Here is a 22,579-nt window from a genome sequence, read left to right as displayed (position 1 = left end):
GGTATCGAGACGCTTTAACCATGACCTCCGATATCACGTGCAATCTCGGAGTAAGCGCTAGTAAGTGTCGATCGTGAAGCATTACTCTTTTCACCTCTCACAGACGGCGGCACCGCCCGCTCCGCCCGCCGCGAAAGAGAAGGTGTGAAAGATATAAGGCGCGTTCGCGCCGTGCCTAGCATCTCCCGAGTTGGCTTAGTCGGTAGAGCGTCGGGCGCTTGCCGTCGCGGCCGCAACGTCGTGGGTTCGTTCCCAGGGGGTATCTTTTTCTTGGTTTCTTTCTTTCTCACCCGTTGGCGTCCATTTTATCAACGTCATATCCGTGACGGATGTGCTTGGTGGACCCCGGCATAAAACACTTTCGTGTTAAAAAGTTGTACGCATCAAATGCTAACCGGTTTTAATTAGCAGGTTGAGAGGCTGGTGAATGCAGGCCACTCTCAGGTTATGATTGAGGCGGTGGCGGAATCTCTGCACATGAAAAAGAAAGAGCCTTCTAGACAACGTAAAGAATGTGAAGAGAAGAAGCAAATAGTTGTTATGCCATACTTACATGGCGTATCGCACAATCTTAAGAAGGTGGCAATGAGAAACGCCGTCAAGCTTGTTTTTCTTGGCCCTGCATTTTTGCCAGCATATGTAAGCGCGTTGCGCAGTATGGGAATAGTAGGTCCAGGTGTAATACGGCGCATGTCAACAGATTCAGCAGGTGCGATACATGCATTGTCTACAGTATTCCCTTGACCTGTGACGAAGAATATATTGGGCAATCGGGCAGGTGTGTGAACGATGGGAAGCGCGAGCATGCAAATTTACTTCCTTGAACATGTTTAATTCAGCGCAACGTCGTCGTTGCGCTAAGTTAAACATGTTCAAGTATTATCACCAACTGGCCCAGCTATCAGTTCTTCTACAGTAAATTTACTTCCTACGGGCACGGGTGGAAATCTACCGATTCACTGCAAGGTGTGCGGCTGCGCCCCTCTATTCAGCAAAGTTGTTAGTCCAGCATCCTACCTGTTCCTGTCTCTTTTTTCTTGGCTCAATTTTCTGCTTTCTTTGGTGCTGGCATTCCTCGTGAAGAACTATGTACCAACTTGACCAACAAGCCACCCTAATGAGCTTAAATGACGACATAGCATAGCGTATTTTTATGCTGAAAAAAGTAGTATTCTAGAAGACTAAGCAGTTTTGCCACGCGTCTGGAGCGGTCGTGAATATGGAGAAAACTAAGATTTGGTTAATGGGGATCAAAACCCTCTAGATCTGCTGTTATTAGTTGCAACAGTGCTCCTTTAGGGCACCTTGTGCCTTTGAATCGAATACGGAACACTGGGCCGCACTGCTCGTCAGCACTGACGCTTGTCAAGCGGGCCTTGCAAGCATGGATGGGGTGAGGAGAACCTTCTGTGTTCGCCTGTGCGCAGGTATGCATTGTCTGCCTTGTTGCAAAGGTTATTTACGTGTGGCAGGTACTAAACTGCTCGTGAGATAAAGTTCAGGCTGTGCATAGAGTATTCGCCAATTTCGTGGGGGTATCTGTGCGAACCACGCGCAGGGGTAGTTTGTTTTCTCCCTTCAGTATCTGCTGGGAGAATGCATTTGTTTGTACAGTAATTTATGCCTCGGTTTGTAGTAGGCGCGTTGCTTATAAATGTACCGTGCTTGCAATCAGCCAAGCCATTAAAAAAATACTGCTTTATTGTTAAATTCGAATCTCTGACTTACTAATGTTTGAAGTTGGAAAAACAGCACGTGGAAAAAACGTGCTCTATTGTCGGAAAAAGACGTAATTCCATGCCATTCCTTGCGTGCTGAAGGCGCTTAATTCCATTCCATCCGAGGTGGCGAAAATGTGAAATGATTTCGGAGTCATTTCAATTTATAATGCAACTCAGCAACACTGGTGGGAAGCATTAATCAGACACCTTCGCTATTAGCTTGTGTGATGACTGGTTTGTTATTTTTACTTCTGCCACGCTATTAACTATGAAAACGATTCCTTGCCCGACATGACGTATTTTTTCGAAGGTGGACAAGCACCAGCGTGCACTGTGGTGGAAGGCCCGGTGCCACGCAGAGAGCGCGGGTTAAATCCCATCCGATCCTAGAAATTTGTTTTCTTATTCAATTCTTTCTTATTTCACGTGATAGCGGTCACGGACACCGGCGGCGGCGGACAACTATGGCGCCATAATGAGCTGTTGTGATCTCATAACAGCTTTCGCTGTAACATACTTCAGCGCCGACAACGCCCTCTTCACTTTGGCCTGCGTGACAGGCGCGCAAAAGTCCGCTTGCGTTAATATCATCTCTGGGTGCCACTGTTCTCGTTTTTCGCACAATTTCAACATGTCTTTGCTTTGGAATTCCTGCCTGAGGTACGCGCTAATACTGTACCCTGAGATATGCTCACATTGCACGAGCTCGGTTGTTACGGATTGCGAAGTTTTCTCGTGAACCGAAAAACGATTGAGAAAATTTCGGTTTCCTCCGGCGAAATAATATAAAGTTTCGGTTACGTTTTCGTTCCGGTCAAAATATCGCTTTTTTCGTTTTTCGTTTTTGGTTTTCGTTCCATTCGGACACACTGCTCACAGCTACAATATTTATTTCACAGGACATCGTCAAAATCACATTTTAGCGCAATTTGAAAAAGCGTTCTGCTGATGGAGATTCCGAATTTTTTGACTTAGGCAAATTTTTTTTCTCAGTACTAAAATGGTTTTTTCGTGGCCCTGGAGACTCGAACAGCAAAATATTGTTTTTCAGCGAAATTTAAGGGGTCCGCGGACATGCGCCGACGTTCTTATCTGAACATACCCTATAGTATAGTGTAGCAAGGGCGTGGGAAAGGGAACTAGCATGAGAAGGAGAGGTGTGATGGCGAGGAGGAGGAAACCCACCAGTAGTTCTCTGAGTGAGAGACATATAAAAGAAAGAGAGGGAGAAAGGCACAGACTAATAAGGGAATAAAGACACAAACAGACAGAATAATGGGAATGAAGGTATAAAGAGAGAAGTAGTGACTAGTGCGATGTTGCCATACTAGGGAACGGGAATGCAACGGCAAAGGCTGCGAGAAGAGCCCGAAGCGATGGCGGCCCTACGCCACGACGGCGTGCCCGTAGATCTATGAGAGATGTGAGCGCTCGGTTCTGGAATTTGGGACATCCGTGTCGTGACTCACAAGCTAAAGCCTAGCGACAACCTAGAAGCAATATTATACTTTAAATCGTCCAGTTTCGCTGTTTCAAGCCTCGCGCGGCTTAGTGCAAGCTTCACCAAGGTGCACTCTCCTCGCTCTGCAACAGCACGCTCCCTTGGCCAACTGGCACTGTCGGTCCTTGACCAGAGCCTTGTCCGCAGCCCGCGCTCGGGACCTATTTCTCGTTGGGCGCCAGTTATGGGGTTTAGTTGTCGTCCGCTCCAAAGAAAAGGCGCTCGTAACCGTCGTGGTAAACTAAAACAATTCATTAGTAAAAAAAAGGAAGTTTAAAGACGCTACGGCGGCATGAAAATACAAGAACAAATTCCACGCCGGTATCTGCTATCCTTGGCCCTGGCGGACCGCACGCCGCGCACATGAGCATTCCTCGCAAATATTCGCCGACCATTCTATGGCATGTCGCCTCGCCTACTGTCACACGAAGTGTAAACGACGGAGAGCCAAGTGGGCCCTCCCGGGGCGCGAATCGGATTACACTCCGAGGCCGTCCGGGAAAATAAAGGTTGCCAGCAAGCCGTGTCGCTTTATTCCGCGCTCCTCTCTCTGCTTCCCCGGGCGGCGGTTGCTCATGAGGCCTTTGCACATGCAGACATATGCGCAGAGGCCCTCATTGCTGCTTCATATGGGCGAGAATGGTTTCTGCCATCCCGCAGGTTTAGAATGTCGAGACATTTATGGAGTTCTCAAACCAGGTCTTCACATCCACAGAAGGTCGGTGATTCCCTGGGCTCATTACTGTCGACACTGCGCGTGTGTGGTCTTGCATGTCTTATCGTGGTCCGGGGGCAATCTGGGGTCATCCCAGCGTTGTATCTGGCGCTCGGCAAGTTTGGCTGAACTATTCGCATCATGCATGCACTCTGAGCAGGATATTCAAAAACAGAGAAGCCTTATTCAGGTGCGATAGGAGCACAGCAGTTACTTTTGTGGCAGCTGTAAACCTGGTTGCAGTGACAAGAAAACAAGTACGCTTGTGAATATCCGAATTTACAACAGACTACTTGCTCATACGATATACTTTTACTGCACTAGAACAAAGAAAGAAATTTTTACGCATGTTGTCTAACATACAAGCATTGTTAGGAAGTTTCAACCTCTAGTTTCCATAAAAAGACTGTGATATGTAAACGGAAGTATTTATCAAGTTCAAGGCAAGCATTCTTATGGCTGTGTGCCGTGACTGTCGTTTGCCAGCAGCATCGTAGCCCGACATTTAACTTCTTCCCACTCCTCCACTACTGAGCAGTCTTGGAAAAGTGCTTCGCGAAAACACACCTTGGATGTTTCCTCGCAATTAGTTTACAGTGTAAGCCGGAGTTCGCGAAGTGGTCCTTCAATATCGATGCTTGTGATATCCGCCTCCCCTTTCTTAGTAAACGCCGTTTTCTCTCTTCCTAGGTGCACCGTGCCGTTGTTCTTCATGATAATGTGTATGTACCTTCTGCCACTTATCGCATCTGGCCCCAACACCAAAGAATTTTATAAGAAGTTTTACTCTGAGGTTCGGAAGCACTGGTGGGATCTGCTTATTCAGGCACGAAATTGGAGAGGAGACTCTGAAGCGGTGAGTATACGCATAATGTAGCTTCTTATTAATGAAAAGACCACGTCATTCTTGTGTACCAGCCATCATTGTCACCTTAGATTCAACGCAGTAGAAGAACACGTACAGGCCGTGAATCATCATAATGTCGAAAGTATCATGCATATCCTTTATGCTTTGGTACATACACAAAAGCGCCCTTAGTGGCAATTGTTACACTAAATTATATTCAAATATTGGCTGACCTCACGATAAATTGAAATGAGTCAAACGTTAGCAAGTGCACAGGCATGGCTGAAACCAATTGTTCAGGCAGCCTAAATATGTTCTTATTTTCAGGTTGCCTCCAAAATGAAATACCTGAAGTGCTTTGCATCATTTGCGCGCAATATGCAGAAATTCATTATTCTCAGAAAGTGACACTTTAACCCGAAAGGCGAAACAGTGATAGCTATAGCAATGCGTCTAACGGTGATAAAATGTTGGTAGTTTTATCGGCTTTATGATTTGTGGAGAACATTAGCGTACTAAATGAATTAAGGAGCAAGGTACCCGCGCGCACACAGACACACTAACGCATCGCACTCGATGAACCGCGAACGCGTGTATTTACAACACTGTCGTGATGAAGGACGCAGAGAGAAGTACGCACACGCACAAACTATTTGTTGCTTTTTTGAGATAGCTTAAGCTGTGGCATTAAACGCACGGTGATCCGGGGATGCCAGCCAAAATAGCCACACGAAGCGACCGGCTTGTGCAGCCTGCAGAAGCGGCGCTTATAAGGCAGGGCGCTTTTTACTGATTTTACCGTTGCCTGAACGGCAGAGGAGGAGGCTCCACCACCTGCCCATGGCAGTCAGGTCCCTTCCCATGCGTGCTTTCATCACGATCATATGGACGCACTTGTACTGTTGCCATGACGTTCTGTATAAACTCTTAGAGCGCGTTGTCTGCTCTACGTGCGACTGAAAGCTTGCGAGGGCAGCCGACGAAGCGGAGGGGCAAGCGCCGGCCGTCTTCATCGCGAGGAAGAGGCGTTGGAGTGGGGGCTGCGGCTGCGGTCGGAAGTTCCTGCTTTGAGCGGCCGGGCGCGGTCGCGCGGGCCCTATCTTGAGAGGGATCAGCTGTGCTCTCATCGCTGAGTTTGCATGAAGATCGCTCCGCTCGCTGCAGCGTGTCGTTACGCCAGTGCTTTGTTGAGTTACGCCAGTTCAGATTCTCAAGGGGTTAGCTGCTAGCCTTACTACGTATAACACTTCAGTTTGTTCCTATCGCATTCATTGCTTCGCCCACTTGACGAAACTGTGCCTTTCTTCTCGACTGGACAGCGTACTGCCCGTGGGGTGCGGTAGAAATTTATCGCACTTAGGTCTTACACGGAGCATCACGGGGACGCTGTCGACAGGTTTTCACCTAGAGTTTCCCTGAGGCACTTTGACTTCAATTTAACATTAGGCCGCTTCTCGTTATATTTCCTATATGTGTTGCCTTTCTGACATATATCTTGGCCCTGCACGTGCCTTTCGTATTTCATTATTTGGCGTAGGTAAGTAAGGTTTACGTGCAGGATTCACGGGAATTAATCGATGCACGCACCTCTGAAGTGCGGCAGCTAATGTAGATACAGAGTGGCGTAATCGCCGCTTTATCTTGCGGTGCCCAAGTATGCGCTTTCTATGGCCTCTTGCTGCCTCGTCCATGTGATATGCTGATGGTTTCACTTTTGAGCTGATGTCTACTTCTAGGACCATCACATTCCAAGCGTCACTGAGCAGTCTGAAGTTTATAATGACAGCGGAGGAGGTACCTAACTGAAAACTGTCAGAAGGCGCTGCTATCCATACTATGTAGGTTGAATCAGTAGCGTAGCTAGAAATTTTTTTTCGGTGGGGGTGGGGTGTCAACCATACTTTATATATGTTCGTGCGTGCGTTTGTATATGTGCCTGTATAGTATATGCACATGAAAAATTGAAAAAGTTCGGGGGAGGGGTTCTCCCCCAGCTGTCTAGGTCAGTGGGTTGAATACAAGGATCGAAAAGCAAGCTGAAGTACAATGGGGAAACATAATGGAAAATATAATCCAGCTTATGAACAAGTAAATTAAAAGAACAACGCTGGTTCAGCAAGTACATTTTAAAAGTGCAGTTACAACAGCAGTACAGGAAACATACGTTATAATATATAATACAACTAATGAACGTCGATTCTTGATTGGCGAAGTAGCGCCATTTGACATGATAATATTGGATATTGACAATTTCTACAGGAGGACGTAGTACATTTTACACAACGCACGAAATAGGTAAACAAACGCAAATACTGAAAAATTGATGCATGTGAAGTAATGAAAATAGTAGAGGTGACAAAATCAAAAGTTAGCTTACAAATTTGAATAAATGTGTCATTAAAAGGACTCTAAATGTTGTTACTGATTGGCAAGCTTTGATGAACGCACGTAATCAGTTCCGAAGGTCAATACCAGAAAACAACGCTGTTTTGCGTCGTTCGAGTGAACTTTTAACAGCAGTAAGCTATGTTGTAAAGGTAGTCTTATTGACATTTGTCAGATTAAGAGAAGGGATGCTCTATAACTCGATGTGATGCTGACGCGCGCGAAAAATCAGCATGCCTAGTTTAGATCATATGCAATGTTGCATGGGAAGAAAGCGATGTTATTGTAAATAGGTATAGTGATGATGGAGACTATTCTAATTGCTTGATTCTGCAAATGAGCAATCTCGGCCGAGCGAATGCTATAAAGGTTTCCTCAAACGAATCTGATTTGCTCAAATTACCTAAGTTAAATGCCAAATGAATGTATGATCTTCACTGGTGTTTGTGGCATCTGTATTCTTTGTACACCTAAGAGGGCAGCGCTCAGAGAAAGGTCGGTACTGCAGGGCGATGTATACCTTTCTCTGACCATGTCTTTTCGCGCTGCCCTGTGAAGTGTGTTCAAGAATGCCCCAACTGGCCGAACAAAAGCTGTATTCCTATGTTGAAACCGTACAAGCGTTGAAATAAATGCCAATCTTCAGTACTGCTTCCCTGAACACTCACACGCAAGCACGAATGATTCACAAACCTTCATTTCTTCATTTCTGCTTATGCTGATGCTACCTGTTTTACTGATGCGTCCTTTTTTTTTGCAGTCCACCATGTTGCACTTGTGGTACCTTTCTGCTGATTACCAGCTGTTTTTAGGGCTGTCATCGTGATTCAGACGTGCAGGACGTAAGTACAGCATGAATTCACCTGTTGTCCTGAATGATTTGATTCTCGTGCTAACGATCAAGTCAGCCTTCCAAGAAGAACTTCTCCGCATTTATGGAAAACATTCTAGATTCCGCGTTTCTGCGACAGTGCCGCACTGGGTACGTGGTTGCGTGTTGTATTTTCAATAATCACTTACCATTTCGAGAAGCCGACGCAAACGCACTATCAATGAATTTTCCAACTGTATGCTTGTCCTCTAAGATTCTTCTCTAAATTTAGCACGTACACGTGGGTTTGAGATAGCACTAATTTTTTTCTCTTGCTTATGCGACACTGATTACATTTACGCTGCTTGAACTGATCAGACGTCAGCAGTCGATGCTGGCTTAGTAAGGCTACGGCTGCTGCTCCGATGCTCTGCCATGACATAATGACCACTAATAAATGACAAAAAAACGACTCTCTTTGTTAACTAGCGGCCGTCTCGCAGTAAACACCAACTAGATGAAACCGATGTTCTCCTGATGCTGCGCCACACGGCCACTCAACAGTGCATCGCCATTTTTAGTCATGTATGAAGAACCGCAGTGTATACGGTGCCGACAAGAATCTGCACGCACTAGAACGCAGTTGCACTGTTGTTGACATACAGAATTCATATTATTGCGATAGCAATTATGTGGACAGTCTCGGCTGAATTTTGCCGTCGCCGTCGCCGCCGTCATGCACCGTATATGTATAAGTATGTATATATAGATAAAAGCGCCAAAGAAAACTAATTCAGAAAAATGATTCCGAAGCGCGGAATCGAACCAGGGACCTCTTGCTCCGCAGCGAGTGGCGCTAACCACTGCGCCACGAAACGCAGACCCTCCACGTAGCTAACGGCGAGCGTTATATACACACCCTTTACCGCTGGACGGACTCAGAGACGGCAGGCGCTTATAAGCGTTTCTTCATTACCAGCGAGATGGCGCTAGGAGCGCGACGGCCTCATTTAAAAGTCGTCGGCAAGGTCGCTCGCTTCTTCCTATAATTGCGCAGGGAGAACCTTGCCCTTCCACTGTCTGCTCGCGCGGTTTTCTCGTGGTGAGGGGAAGAGGGATGTTTCGCACTTTCACCGTGATGTCCGCGCTCATGTTACGGAGCGTACGAAAGTAACTCGAGCTCAAGGGACGCCGCTAAACGAACAACAGAAGATGAGCGCGAACTATCAAGTGTCACAGCTCGACACTTGAAGCACCCTAGTTTCCTTCGATGCTTCGGCCGCTTTTGCAACAGGAGCGCTGTTCAAACTGAGAGTACCCATTGGCGAGCCTCACTTCGTATAGCATTAGTTTCTTGCTATCGCATTCATTGCTTCGCCCTTGCGGCGAAACTGTGGCATTTTAAATGCGAAGCATTTCTTAGCGAACTTCTGCGACTTTGACCGTATCTATCTATCTATATATCTATCTACTATCTATCTATCTATCTATCTATCTATCTATCTATCTATCTATCTATCTATCTATCTATCTATCTATCTATCTAGCCGCCTACGACTTTGTGCTCTCCTGGTCGCTTGGTTAATCGAATGTGCACCAAAATTGGTATGGCGTAACATGACTGTATGACGAACATAAATGACAAGTCATAACATGAAAATCATGACACGAATGTCATGTACAGCACGATTTACATGCTACGCTCATGGTGCGCTGGCGGCCGTTTCGCTAGCTTGATATACACCAAAATTGGTATCTTGTGACGTGACTGTGTGACGAACATAAATAACACGAGTTAACATGAAAATCATGACACTCATGTCATGTACAGCATGACTTACGTGCCACGCTCATGGTGAGCTGGCGGCCGTTTCGCTAGCTTTATATACACCAAAATTGGTATCTTGCGACGTGACCGTGTGACGAACATAAATAACACGAGTTATCATGAAAATCATGACACGCATGTCATGTACAGCATGACTTACGTGCCACGCTCATGGGGCGCTGGCGGCCGTTTCGCTAGATTGATACACACCAAAATTGGTATCTTGCGACGTGACCGTGTGACGAACATAAATAACACGAGTTATCATGAAAATCATGACACGCATGTCATGTACAGCATGACTTACGTGCCACGCTCATGGTGCGCTGGCGGCCGTTTCGCTAGCTTGATGTACACCAGTATTGGTCTCTTACGACGTGACCGTGTGACGAACATAAATAACACGAGTTATCATGAAAATCATGACACGCATATCATGTACAGCATGACTTACGTGCCACGCTCATGGGGCGCTGGCGGCCGTTTCGCTAGATTGATATACACCAAAATTGGTATCTTGCAACGTGAACGTGTGACGAACATAAATAACGCGAGTTATCATGAAAATCGTGACACGCATGTCATGCTCAGCATGACTTACGTGCCACGCTCATGGGGCGCTGGCGGCCGTTTCGCTAGATTGATACACACCAAAATTGGTATCTTGCGACGTGACCGTGTGACGAACATAAATAGCACGAGTTATCATGAAAATCATGACACGCATGTCATGTACAGCATGACTTACGTGCCACTCTCACGGGCGCTGGCGGCCGTTTCGCTAGCTTGATATACACCAATATTGGTCTCTTACGACGTGACCGTGTGACGAACATAAATAACACGAGTTATCTGAAAATCATGACACGCATGTCATGTACAGCATGACTTACGTGCCACGCTCATGGTGCGCTGGCGGCCGTTTCGCTAGCTTGATATACACCAATATTGGTCTCTTACGACGTGACCGTGTGACGAACATAATAACACGAGTTATCATGAAATCATGACACGCATGTCATGTACAGCATGACTTACGTGCCACGCTCACGGGGCGCTGGCGGCCGTTTCGCTAGCTTGATATACACCAATATTGGTCTCTTACGACGTGACCGTGTGACGAACATAAATAACACGAGTTATCATGAAAATCATGACACGCATGTCATGTACAGCATGACTTACGTGCCACGCTCATGGGGCGCTGGCGGCCGTTTCGCTAGATTGATACACCAAAATTGGTATGTTGCGACGTGACCGTGTGACGAACATAAATAACACGAGTTATCATGAAAATCATGACACGCATGTCATGTACAGCATGACTTACGTGCCACGCTCATGGCGCGCTGGTGGCTGTTTCGCTAGCTTGATCTACCCCGGAATTGGTCTTGCGCGATGTGACTGTGTGACGAACATAAATAATAGGAGTTAACATGAAAACCATGACACGCATTTTCCTCAATGACATACAAGACGATGTATGCAGCTCTTTGCTGGCTGCTTCGCATTACATCGATTCCCACAATGCGTGGGATCTGCCGGCTTCTTTTTTTGATAACGTGAACTCAATGAGTTAAGTATAATTTATTTCAACGAATGATGGGACTTACCCTATATGCCATCAATTCAGATTGAGGTTGTTGCGGCGGCCGCATTTAGATGGAGGCGAAATGCTAAAGGCCCGTGTGCTTAAATTTAGGTGCACGTTACAAAACACCAGGTGGTCAAAATTTCACGTTGTCTTTTTTTGAGAACAGCAGACAAGTAGCCAGGACAGAGCGGAAAGGCACGGCGTCTCGTAACAACACTGCCCGTTTGGGTTTGTCAAGGAGAACTTCGCCGCCAAGCTCGCCAAAATAGTGCCTGTCTATGTCACTGTTCGAGAAGTGCTTCTCGCAAACGTAGTCACAAGGCGTCAGCTGTCGGTCTTTTCTTGGTATGGCGCGAGCTCACGCTTCCAACCTGACTGGGTCACTAGAAACTTTGAAGGCCTTCTCCTTGCAGGACGCGTACCCATTGCTGCAGTTCGGCACGAAACATTTCCGCCCCATCCTGAAGAAGCACTGGTCGAAATTTGCAAAGCACTCTCCTCTGTCGCGGCGTGAAAAGCGCGCGCAAACATCGAGGAGTCGGCGCCGCCGGCGCAACGCGCGGAAGCCACTGAGAGCGCTAAAGAGAAAAAACCAGCAAATCGTGAAGGGAACTTTCCCTCCCAAGGCCACCTACGCATACGCGCGCACGACATGCGAGCGAGGAGCGAGGGTCGCGTGCATGCGGCGGCAGACGTCGTCTGCTCAGGCGCCACTACTAGCAGTTCGTTTCAAGCGCTGTACGGCCTATATTCTGACAGTATCGATTAGGAACTGCAGCTAAAATATCTGTCAGCTACCGATTGATGTTACAGACAGAAATCTTAGAAATTTTACATAGTACGAGGCGCTATCACGATTTTGAGATTTTGATGCGTCGCGTCCATAGAAGAGCATGTAAAAGATGTCAACAGGCCGAAAGCGTCATCTGTCGTGCTTCGGCGTAAACCGCATTCCGCCGTGACGCTATCGCGCCGCCCTCGCGCGCTGCCGTGGTCTAGAGATTCTCCTCCTCAAATACTTCTTTCACCGTGGTCTAAGGTGCCTCGGCGACGCCAGCGCGGCCGGTGTCCCTCGCTGGCATCGACACGCTTTAACCATGACTTCCGATATCGCCGCAATCTCGGAGTAAGCGCTAGCAAGTGTCGATCGTGACGCATTACTTCTTTTCTCCTCTCACAGACGGCGGCACCACCCCCGCTCCACCCCGCCCATCTACACCGCAAACAAGGAGCACCTTGCGAGAGAGAATGGGTGAAAGATATAAGGCGCGTTCGTGAGGTGTGCAGCGTCTGCCAAACTAGTTTAGTTGGTTTAGCGTTGGGCGCTTCCCGTTGCGGCCGCAGCGTCGTGGGTTCGATTCCCAGCGGCGAATCTTTTTTTGGTGCTTTTCTTTCTCACCCGTTGGCGTCCATTTAATGAACGTCATATCCGGTAACGGAAGTACTTGGTGGACCCCGGTTAGAGTGTACTAGAACTGTCGAGTGGCGTGAACGCGCCTCGCCGGCTCATTCCTTCCGCGTCGACCGTAGCGGCGGCGCTGCAGTCGCTCGGTACTGAAGGCGCGCGGCGCCGCGCGCTAGAACTGCTGGGCGCGTAGGCGGCACCCGGCTAATCGGCACTATTACTGATGCGGCTTTCGTTGCGTGTCTATCATCACTAAGCGTAGGACTTGTCGTCGTAAGCCTTGATGGACGAAACTTCAATGCTTTTAATGGATGCTTGCTTCATATATGCCTTTGAGAGATACTGCAAATCAGTTCTTGGAGCCGAAGCGACTGCTGTAAGGTACGCAAAATATAAAATGAAACCGGGCTGATACCGACCGTGAAGATTCACGATCTTAGTATAATTAAGCCGATCTCATTGTTGGGCTAGTTAGTACATTAGACGCCGAATGACCGCCAGAAGAAAGAGACAGAGCAAACAGCTAGAAAGGGCGTGCCTTATTCTGATTTCTTCTGTTTTAATGCTTTCTTCTGGTGTCTAGTTTCGGCGTCTAGTTTATTCAGAGTAACTGAGCTGCTTCATTGGAATTTAACTGCGCTCAGTAAGCTGTGTGCTGATATTCTGCCGAAAGCACGCCGAACATTGACTGCGCGTTGGCGAAGCTGTGTGTACGGTGCGTATCTTTACAAATGCCCTGTGCAAATGTGACTTTTTCGACATTACGAGGGCTCAAAGGTATTGGAAGTCAAAGGTAACTTGACCGGTACAAATAACGGTCGTCCTCAGGGGCGTTACATGGATATTGTTATTGGCGCCGGGTGGGAGGTGAGACTTTATTGTTGTGTTTGTGCGTGTAAATATATATGCACATATATATAAAAACATAATGTCGCGAAGCGTAGAGCACCATCGCCCCTCCTGGCTTCACTTTTGACGCTTTACAGATGAGGCAATGAAATTATAATGCAAAACATTGTCGAAAAGAAGTTTTTGCAATGGCATCGATAGGTCAGGAAAAGTGCACTGGCTGTAGTGAATTTAGGTAGAATAACCGACGGGCTATATTTACATCTGCGCATTTTAAGATGCTTGAGATAAGCCGTGATGCATGAAGTTTGTGCCTCGTATGTGAACGCGCGCCTTTGGCTCGGCTTCCTGGTATTTTAAGCCCTCAGAGGTCGCATAACCGATGCATAGTAACCGCGGAAGCACGCTGTTGAAACAGCCTTTCGGCATAGAAACAGAGCAAAACTGGCAGAACTCATCCGTCACCAATATAAATGTTGTGATAGAGTTATTTGTACTCAGGTTACTCATGAAACAGTCGAGCGCATTGAAGCTCGTATATAGGGTCAATGCTCTGGATATCGTAGAGACTGCCTGCAGAAGAATTGCAGGCTTTCGTCGCTGGTTTGTTTTCTTCGTAGTCAGTGTTCGTAGTCACTTATAGTGTAACGCGGCTCGAAGTGTTGCTTGCAAACCGCACAGCAATCAGTGAGCAGCTAGGTGCATGTGCGCACAATCCGATTGTCGCCTTCTTTGGGGGCCGGTAGGCTCCAAAAAACAGAATATCTCGGCGCAATTTCTGCACGCCTGCATATTCACTCGTGCACCATGGCGCGTAGCAGGCGTTGAGACACCGATTAAAGCTCAGTAACGCATTAAACGCACTCAAACGCGCAATTACACGCTTTCGTACGCTGCGCGACGCGCGCGCGCCAAATGCCGACGCTCTCCACAGCTTCAGTACAAAGTGACCACAGCGCCGCCGCTACGATCGCCCGTCGGAGCATCACCGGAGATGCGGCGCGGCCGCTTCGTTCGTTCCACTGCCCCCTTCTAGTACACTGTACCCCGGTATAGTGCCTAGAATATACTTACTAGTGTGCCGACCGCCGAGCGTTTCCAATGGGAGACGCTGGCACCGACGCTGATGCCTTCCGCCGGACGCCACCAGGCGGCGACATTCTTAGGGACCATGCTAACCGAGCGGCGCATCAAGCCAAGCGCGCGCGTTGCACGCGCGTCGCTCAATTGCGCTTCGGATGCCCGTTCGTAAGCGCAGTCGGTTGTGATCACGGAGTTAAATATTCCGTTGCGGTGCGGTAAACTTGTGGGGCGTTGTCGCTTTCTGTGTCATTGCTAGGTTTCTTTTCTGTGCGCGCGCTTCGCACTTGTTTCTGTTTATAGAACCGCGATGTGGTCGCAGAAAACGAGGCGTAAAGACAGCGCCTGTTTTGTCCCATATTGTACGAGTGGCTACCGCTCAAACAACGAACGGGTCTCATTATTCAGCGTTCCTGTGGACACAGAAATTTAATTAAGTTTAGCCGAGTGGGAGAATAATATAAAGAGCAGAAATTGAAGACTAACTCCGGCGGCTGTCTGTGAGAAACACTTCAATAATTGCTACACTGAGCGTCGTTAGGTGATTACATAGATAATTAGTAAAATATGTGTCGTTAGGTGATTCAATAGATAATTAGTAAAATATTTGTCGTTAGGTGATTAAATAGATAATTAGTAAAATATGTGTCGTTAGCTGACTAAATAGATAGTAAAATATGTGTCCTTAGGTAAATAAACAGATCATTAGTAAACGTATGGTAATTAGCTACAAATTGCCGTGAATTTAGCATTTGTGGTCATGTGTCGCATATAATAGTATTTTTCGAAGAAACAGCCGGTATCGCGCAGACTATTAACGCTAACTGTGCGTACGATCGCTTGTCAGTGCTACGAAATCACATTCCTTCGATTACGCTTTGCACCCCAACCAACGTTCCGCAGCGCAAAACTGGGACAGCCGTCGGCGTCTCTCACAGGCGCGCGCGTCGGCTAGAGACGCCGCTCGGCATAGCATGGTCCTAGAGTCACTGGAAAATCAGAGTACCGCGAAGGTAGGCTGCACGCGGGCAACATTGGGTGGCGGCGGCCATGTCCCTTCCAGACCGTCCGCACGTTGCTAGCGTGTGTTGAGAAGTGACCGATCTTTTAGCCTCAGTGCCGTGTTACGCTCGGCGGAACGGCATTATGTATGTGTGTTTCTTCAAGAGGATATTAGAAGTGATTTCGAGTCATCGACAGGTATGGATCGACTGCGCGGTTAGCGGTGTAACTAATGAAACGTACAGCGAATGTTGCCATGTGCTCGCGAACTCTCTTCATGGCTTCGTCGGTCTCTTTTCGTGTCACGCCCGGGCGTGTTCGCTAGGTCCGGATCTGTAAGCATAGTTGCATTAGCGCAGTAACATCGTGCGAGATGCCATATACTTCGACATTTGGTGAATCTTGACTGTTTGTGCTGGCTTTGCAGTCGGTGTTCAGGTTCACTGCACTCGAGAACGTTATCGAACATCGAGAACATTCAGCATTGCGTCCTTCGACTGATTGCTGACGCATAGCTTGCTATGCGCACCGTGCTTGCTGTTCAACTGGTTGACATGTGTAATGGAAGTTGTGTGGTACGGTAATTGGAAGTTGTGCGCGACGTCTTGATTCGGAACGCCAGCAACCGAACGCACGGGCGAATCGGCGTGCGGTAGGTAAGGTGCATCTTACGATACGCAGAAAATAGGCCATGAAAAATTATTGACATCACTACTTGTTTCATTTCCTATTTCTTGATTATTGCAACTGCGCAAAAAACGGACGGAAACACGAAGGGCGAGAAAAGGACAAACAAGCGCAGACTATCAACTGAAGTTTATTACAAGAACGAGGCAATATAAAGGGCAGGAAAAAGCGAGAGAGGGCAAAAAAAGAAGGAGACAAAAGGCACGAGGGACCAAATAAAAAACTTTGGCCACATCAGGTATGGCACACCCGTCATACAAAACCAAGATAGCTTAACTCTTTATCGTGTATGGCGACAGAGGGAACACTGACGCAGGACTCAGAATTCTTGTGAATATGCGCAGCCTCAATTAGTTCTCGCGCTCTTTGGTTCTTATGCCTGAACAACACAGAGGTATCACCAAAGAGCGGAGTGCAGCCGCATTTCTTACAGTGGGCTGCTAGATGAAGACCGGAGTGACCTTTCGGAGAATTAAAATGTTCTCGAAGTCTAACATTAAGGCAGCGGCCTGTTTGTCCCACGTAAACACGTTTGCATGACAAGGGTATGGAATAAACAACACCAGTGATACAGGATACATAATTATTGACATGACTAACATTACATGTATCTTGCCGAAGATTTTGCTGATTTGCGATTCGTTTGTCTACTTTAGCGCATAAAGTGGACAACTTGTTCCTGGCAGATATAACCACTTGGACGTCATATCTTGACGCAACCTTTTTTAGGCGGTGGGTAAAACCATGAACATATGGCAGAACAACAAATTTCTTATGCTCCGCCTTCTCATCCAAGTCGCATCCATCACCAGGACCTCTCTTTATTTTCTTAATCAACTTCTCGCAGACCTTTAATAATACGTCCCGTGGAAAGCCTGCCTGTTGCAGTTTTTTCACCTGCGCAGAAAAACTGCTTTCAACCAAATGCGTGCAGGTTTTCTTCAGTGCAGAGGTAAAACATGAAAGTGCAATGGCATTTTTTACAAGTTTTGTGTGACCCGATTATTTTTTAGCAGAGGCTTCACAGACCTAGGGGCGTAGCACCAACAGACATGCGTGGACGAGAACTGCAGCTGCAGATCCAAAAATTGGATACATTGGTCCTTTAAGTATTCCGAAGTAAACTTCAGGCCAAGACCACACTGCTCAAAACTCCTTAGGATGCCTGCCGAGATATCTTCAGTGCCCTTACGGAAAAAAACAATGTAGTCGTCAACGTAACGAAACACTCTGATTATGGATGCCTGTAAAACCGGTTGGAGCTCCCGGTCAACTCTACTTAGAAAAATATCTGATAGAACCGGCGCCACCCTAGACCCAATAGAGACACCTTTCTTTTGCAGGTACACCTCACCTTGGAAAGAAACAAATAAAGACCCAGGTAAAAGAACAAAAGCAAAAGAAAGGTGTCTCTATTGGGTCTAGGGTGGCGCCGGTTCTATCAGATATTTTCTAAGTAGAGTTGACCGGGAGCTCCAACCGGTTTTACAGGCATCCATAATCAGAGTGTTTCGTTACGTTGACGACTACATTGTTTTTTTTCCGTAAGGGCACTGAAGATATCTCGGCAGGCATCCTAAGGAGTTTTGAGCAGTGTGGTCTTGGCCTGAAGTTTACTTCGGAATACTTAAAGGACCAATGTATCCAATTTTTGGATCTGCAGCTGCAGTTCTCGTCCACGCATGTCTGTTGGTGCTACGCCCCTAGGTCTGTGAAGCCTCTGCTAAACTATAAATCGGGTCACAAAACTTGTAAAAAATGCCATTGCACTTTCATGTTTTACCTCTGCACTGAAGAAAACCTGCACGCATTTGGTTGAAAGCAGTTTTTCTGCGCAGGTGAAAAAACTGCAACAGGCAGGCTTTCCACGGGACGTATTATTAAAGGTCTGCGAGAAGTTGATTAAGAAAATAAAGAGAGGTCCTGGTGATGGATGCGACTTGGATGAGAAGGCGGAGCATAAGAAATTTGTTGTTCTGCCATATGTTCATGGTTTTACTCACCGCCTAAAAAAGGTTGCGTCAAGATATGACGTCCAAGTGGTTATATCTGCCAGGAACAAGTTGTCCACTTTATGCGCTAAAGTAGACAAACGAATCGCAAATCAGCAAAATCTTCGGCAAGATACATGTAATGTTAGTCATGTCAATAATTATGTATCCTGTATCACTGGTGTTGTTTATTCCATACCCTTGTCATGCAAACGTGTTTACGTGGGACAAACAGGCCGCTGCCTTAATGTTAGACTTCGAGAACATTTTAATTCTCTGAAAGGTCACTCCGGTCTTCATCTAGCAGCCCACTGTAAGAAATGCGGCTGCACTCCGCTCTTTGGTGATACCTCTGTGTTGTTCAGGCATAAGAACCAAAGAGCGCGAGAACTAATTGAGGCTGCGCATATTCACAAGAATTCTGAGTCCTGCGTCAGTGTTCCCTCTGTCGCCATACACGATAAAGAGTTAAGCTATCTTGGTTTGTATGACGGGTGTGCCATACCTGATGTGGCCAAAGTTTTTTATTGGTCCCTCGTGCCTTTTGTCTCCTTCTTTTTTTTGCCCTCTCTCGCTTTTTCCTGCCCTTTATATTGCCTCGTTCTTGTAATAAAACTTCAGTTGATAGTCTGCGCTTGTTTGTCCTTTTCTCGCCCTTCGTGTTTCCGTCCGTTTTTTGCGCAGTTGCAATAATCATGGATCATTACCAACTAGCCCAACTTACCACTCTTCTGAACTCCTATTTCTTGTCTCCTTAATATTCCCAACGTTGCAATGAATTTGCAAATATTTTGCTGTGTTCTGAAAAACAGTTCTTTTTTTGGCGTTGCCAGCGCGTAAACAGCTGGGGTTCGGTTTCTGCACTGCTGCACTTTTTTTTCATAATGCACTCTTATTAAAGTTCCTCGGCACGGTGCTTTATGTTCTTTTGATCAGAAATAGCACATCCCAGAATTTTTAAAGCGCATGCTACTGCATCACAGTATGTATATAGACCTAGGGCTCGCAAAATCGACTCCCTCAATGCGTGGGATCTGCAGTTTTTTTTTTTTTTGCTGTTACCATTTCTCACCAACCATACAGTATTTTAAGGGTACGCTCGGTGCAATGCAGCATTAACAGCATTTTTTGCAACAAATGTAAAAATACGCTTGATAACATTGCCTTATACCAAGTTTATCAACAGAGTTCCACGCTTCTGTTTTGTGCAATGCCAAAGATCATGCCACAATTGCCTTCAAGGTATATCAGTAAACAGTTATTATTTTAATAAATCTTCCATTTTGCTCTCGTGCGTGACATGCTTATAACCCGGATAGCATGCGTATTCTGTTCAACAGATCGAGATATAAACAGCCGAGCAAATAGAAAGGTATGTAGTTTTCAATATCGCTGACCATAGCGAACCGAAAAGGTGAAGTATCCTGTCGCATAAGATCTTTTCCAGCAAAGTTAGTGTAGTTCACTGCAGGAAGGTGTGTTATTCGAGGAGGGCGAATTCGTTCAGGGCAACTATGCCGCCACGAAGAACGGCGCTGTTTGACATTATTTCTCCCACACGGCAAACGAGATTCCCAGAGTAGCTCACCAGTAACGTTCGATTGATGGTGAGCTACTCTCTTCTGGCATCTGCATGCAGTGGCGTACCCAGGGGGTGGCACACCTGGCCCGTGCCCCCCCCCCGAAAAAAATGTCTGCTTACGCCCCTGTCTGCATGACGCGTTTAAAAAAGCGACGAAGTACTTCTAGGGACCGTAGTACTGCTAAATGTCCGGCCACGCTCTGCATTGAACGCGCTAGAAACGCGCCTGCACCCAAAGCGCTTGGAAGGGATATGGCGGCGAGAAGTCACGTGATGCGAGTGAGCCAATCGCGTCGGCGGCGGCGCGCGGAAAACAGATGCGATACTCTGAAAATTTTCCAGTGATTCTACATGGTCCCTACGGCTATCGCCGTCTGGTGGCCGCCGGTGGAAGGCATCATTCTCCGTGCCACCGCGAGGCCCGCGGTCGGCACACTAGTAAGTATATTCTAGGCACTATAACCCCGGCATAAAACACTCTTGTGTTAAAATGGGCGCCTGTACTAGTGACCTAAAATAGGGGAAGTGTCCAAAGCGCCGCGCGAATGCATGGGAGGAGCGAGGGACTTTTGCGGTGAACTCCTGCGCCACGGCGCTGCCGTGCCGGACCCGTGGACTTTCTCCGCGGCGGAAGCCGCGCCAAAGCGGCGAGCGTCTGTTGCGCATCTGATATTTTGGCCGCTATTAGCCAAACTTGCGGTAATTCGGGCAATATTTAATACCGCGTCACTGCAACATAATACTGCAGCGACTCATCGCACAGAGAACGCGTTTGTGCGTTGTGAAACGGGGATTTTTTTTATATTTCCTTTCAGCTGGTTTGTCACCGCAGTGGTCTACACTTACGCGGATGTTTGAAGGACGCATTCTGCGCGCACTTCATCGTGAGAGAAGGCGCTTAACTTACTTTCGTGTGGAATGACGAAAGTAAACTTGCTGCCGGAGAGAATAAACTGGAGATAACAAGGAGAACGTAGTAGATATGCACATAGTAATTAAATGGCCAGCGCAAGCTAACGCGCTTGTACCCTTCATATCCTTTCTTTTATTTCGTGCGTTCAATTTGTTTTACAAGGCTGCCTCCCGCGCTCTGCTGCTTCAAGCCTTTTCATGCGAAGTCTAATGTGTCCATCGGCGCGCGGCCGCAGTACCTAAAGTAAAAAATTTACTCGCGTAACTCGCGTCTCGTCCGCTTGGTATACACGAAAATTAACATGGGTGGGCACGAATGTATACCTAACATGGCCAATAGGTCATGGCATCACTAACTTGACGTGCTTGCCATTTGCGTAACGACTGACAATAATAATATGGCGTGTGGCGCGCAAACCCGCTTTCTTCGGCCAGAATAATTCTGGCGGTGTGTGGTCTGACTATTTGTCCTCGTCAGGCAATAAAAACGTGGTGGTAACCAATATATATGTCAACATGTACGACTTACCCATACATTTTGAAGAACTGACCGCGTCGGTAAAACGTATGCGAAAAAAAAATACATGAAAAAAAAAACACGGTCCCTATATGCAATTCGCGTGAGACGACTGGAAAACGAAAGCCACTTCTTCTTTTCGTCCGTCAATACAATGAACCTCCCTCGCCACTCTCCGAAAGCTTTCTGCACATAAAGTGGTTTCGGAATGCCCACAGGAGCGAAAGCATTGCAAGCTTTCTGCACCTCACCTGCTTTTACATTGCCTCCGTGATCGGTCTCAGATCACGGAGGCAATGCAAAGCGACCTTATGATGTGATGGCGTCATCATAAACGTCACGTTGACGTTATAATGGCGTCACAAATTTTGTCGATCAGTGACGTCATGGTGACGTCACCACGTGATGATTTAGCGCATCACTCGTGTTGGCGACGCGGGACGACAACATTCAATTTTCGTGTTTGATGAGCCATCTAAGGCTTCTGCCTTTTTAAAAAAAACAAGACAAACCAAAGTAAATGAAATGATAACAGTGCAACATCGTGTATGCCTGACTTCACGTTACCGAGCGATCGCCCGAAAACAAACCAGATTCTCAGCTCAGAGCAGCTGACTGCACGTGTCTGCGGGACAAAAGGGGCTTCCTTTTCCCGTCTGGTCATCTCTTATGTTTATGAAAGAGATGATTAGACACGCTGTTTACCGCAGCTTCAGCACGAATACGTGGTGGACGCTATAGTGAGCTCATCAGGAAAAAGCGGGAAATTGCGGTCGGGTGCCTTGTTGACGCGCACTCAATTGCCGCGAAAACAATTTTATGTAAGTACTCGGCCGCATCATTTTGTAAAGTGTCTGACTCGCGTGAACGCTAACCTCCGAGAACCGTGAAAACATCTGAAGTTGATAATGAGTTTGAAACTGTTTTCATTTCGTATGGTGAAGGCTTGAAACAATGCACGCATCTCGCTCGAACATTTCATAATGACGTTCATCGATCCCTGTAGATAGAAACAAGACCGCATGAGTGACCACAGCTGGCTCCGGAACATCTAGTCGCTCTCTCTCTCTCTGTATATATATATATAATATATATATATATATATATATATATATATATATATATATATATATATATATATATATATATATA

General features: G+C 46.9%; 1 long non-coding RNA gene across 1 annotated transcript in view; it reads left to right on the top strand.

Moving 5' to 3' along the window:
- Nucleotides 1–7,981: 7,981 nt before the first annotated feature.
- LOC125756628 (uncharacterized) overlaps nucleotides 7,982–22,579 on the top strand; it is a 34,708-nt gene continuing 20,110 nt past the window's right edge. The window contains exon 1 of the long non-coding RNA XR_007414648.1: nucleotides 7,982–8,011. This is a non-coding gene — a long non-coding RNA (uncharacterized LOC125756628). The remainder of the gene's footprint in view (nucleotides 8,012–22,579) is intronic.

Source organism: Rhipicephalus sanguineus, unplaced genomic scaffold, assembly GCF_013339695.2.
Source record: "Rhipicephalus sanguineus isolate Rsan-2018 unplaced genomic scaffold, BIME_Rsan_1.4 Seq333, whole genome shotgun sequence".
Taxonomy (NCBI): domain Eukaryota; kingdom Metazoa; phylum Arthropoda; class Arachnida; order Ixodida; family Ixodidae; genus Rhipicephalus; species Rhipicephalus sanguineus.
Note: the sequence above shows the minus strand (reverse complement) of the source record. Positions and strands in the feature narration are given on the sequence as shown.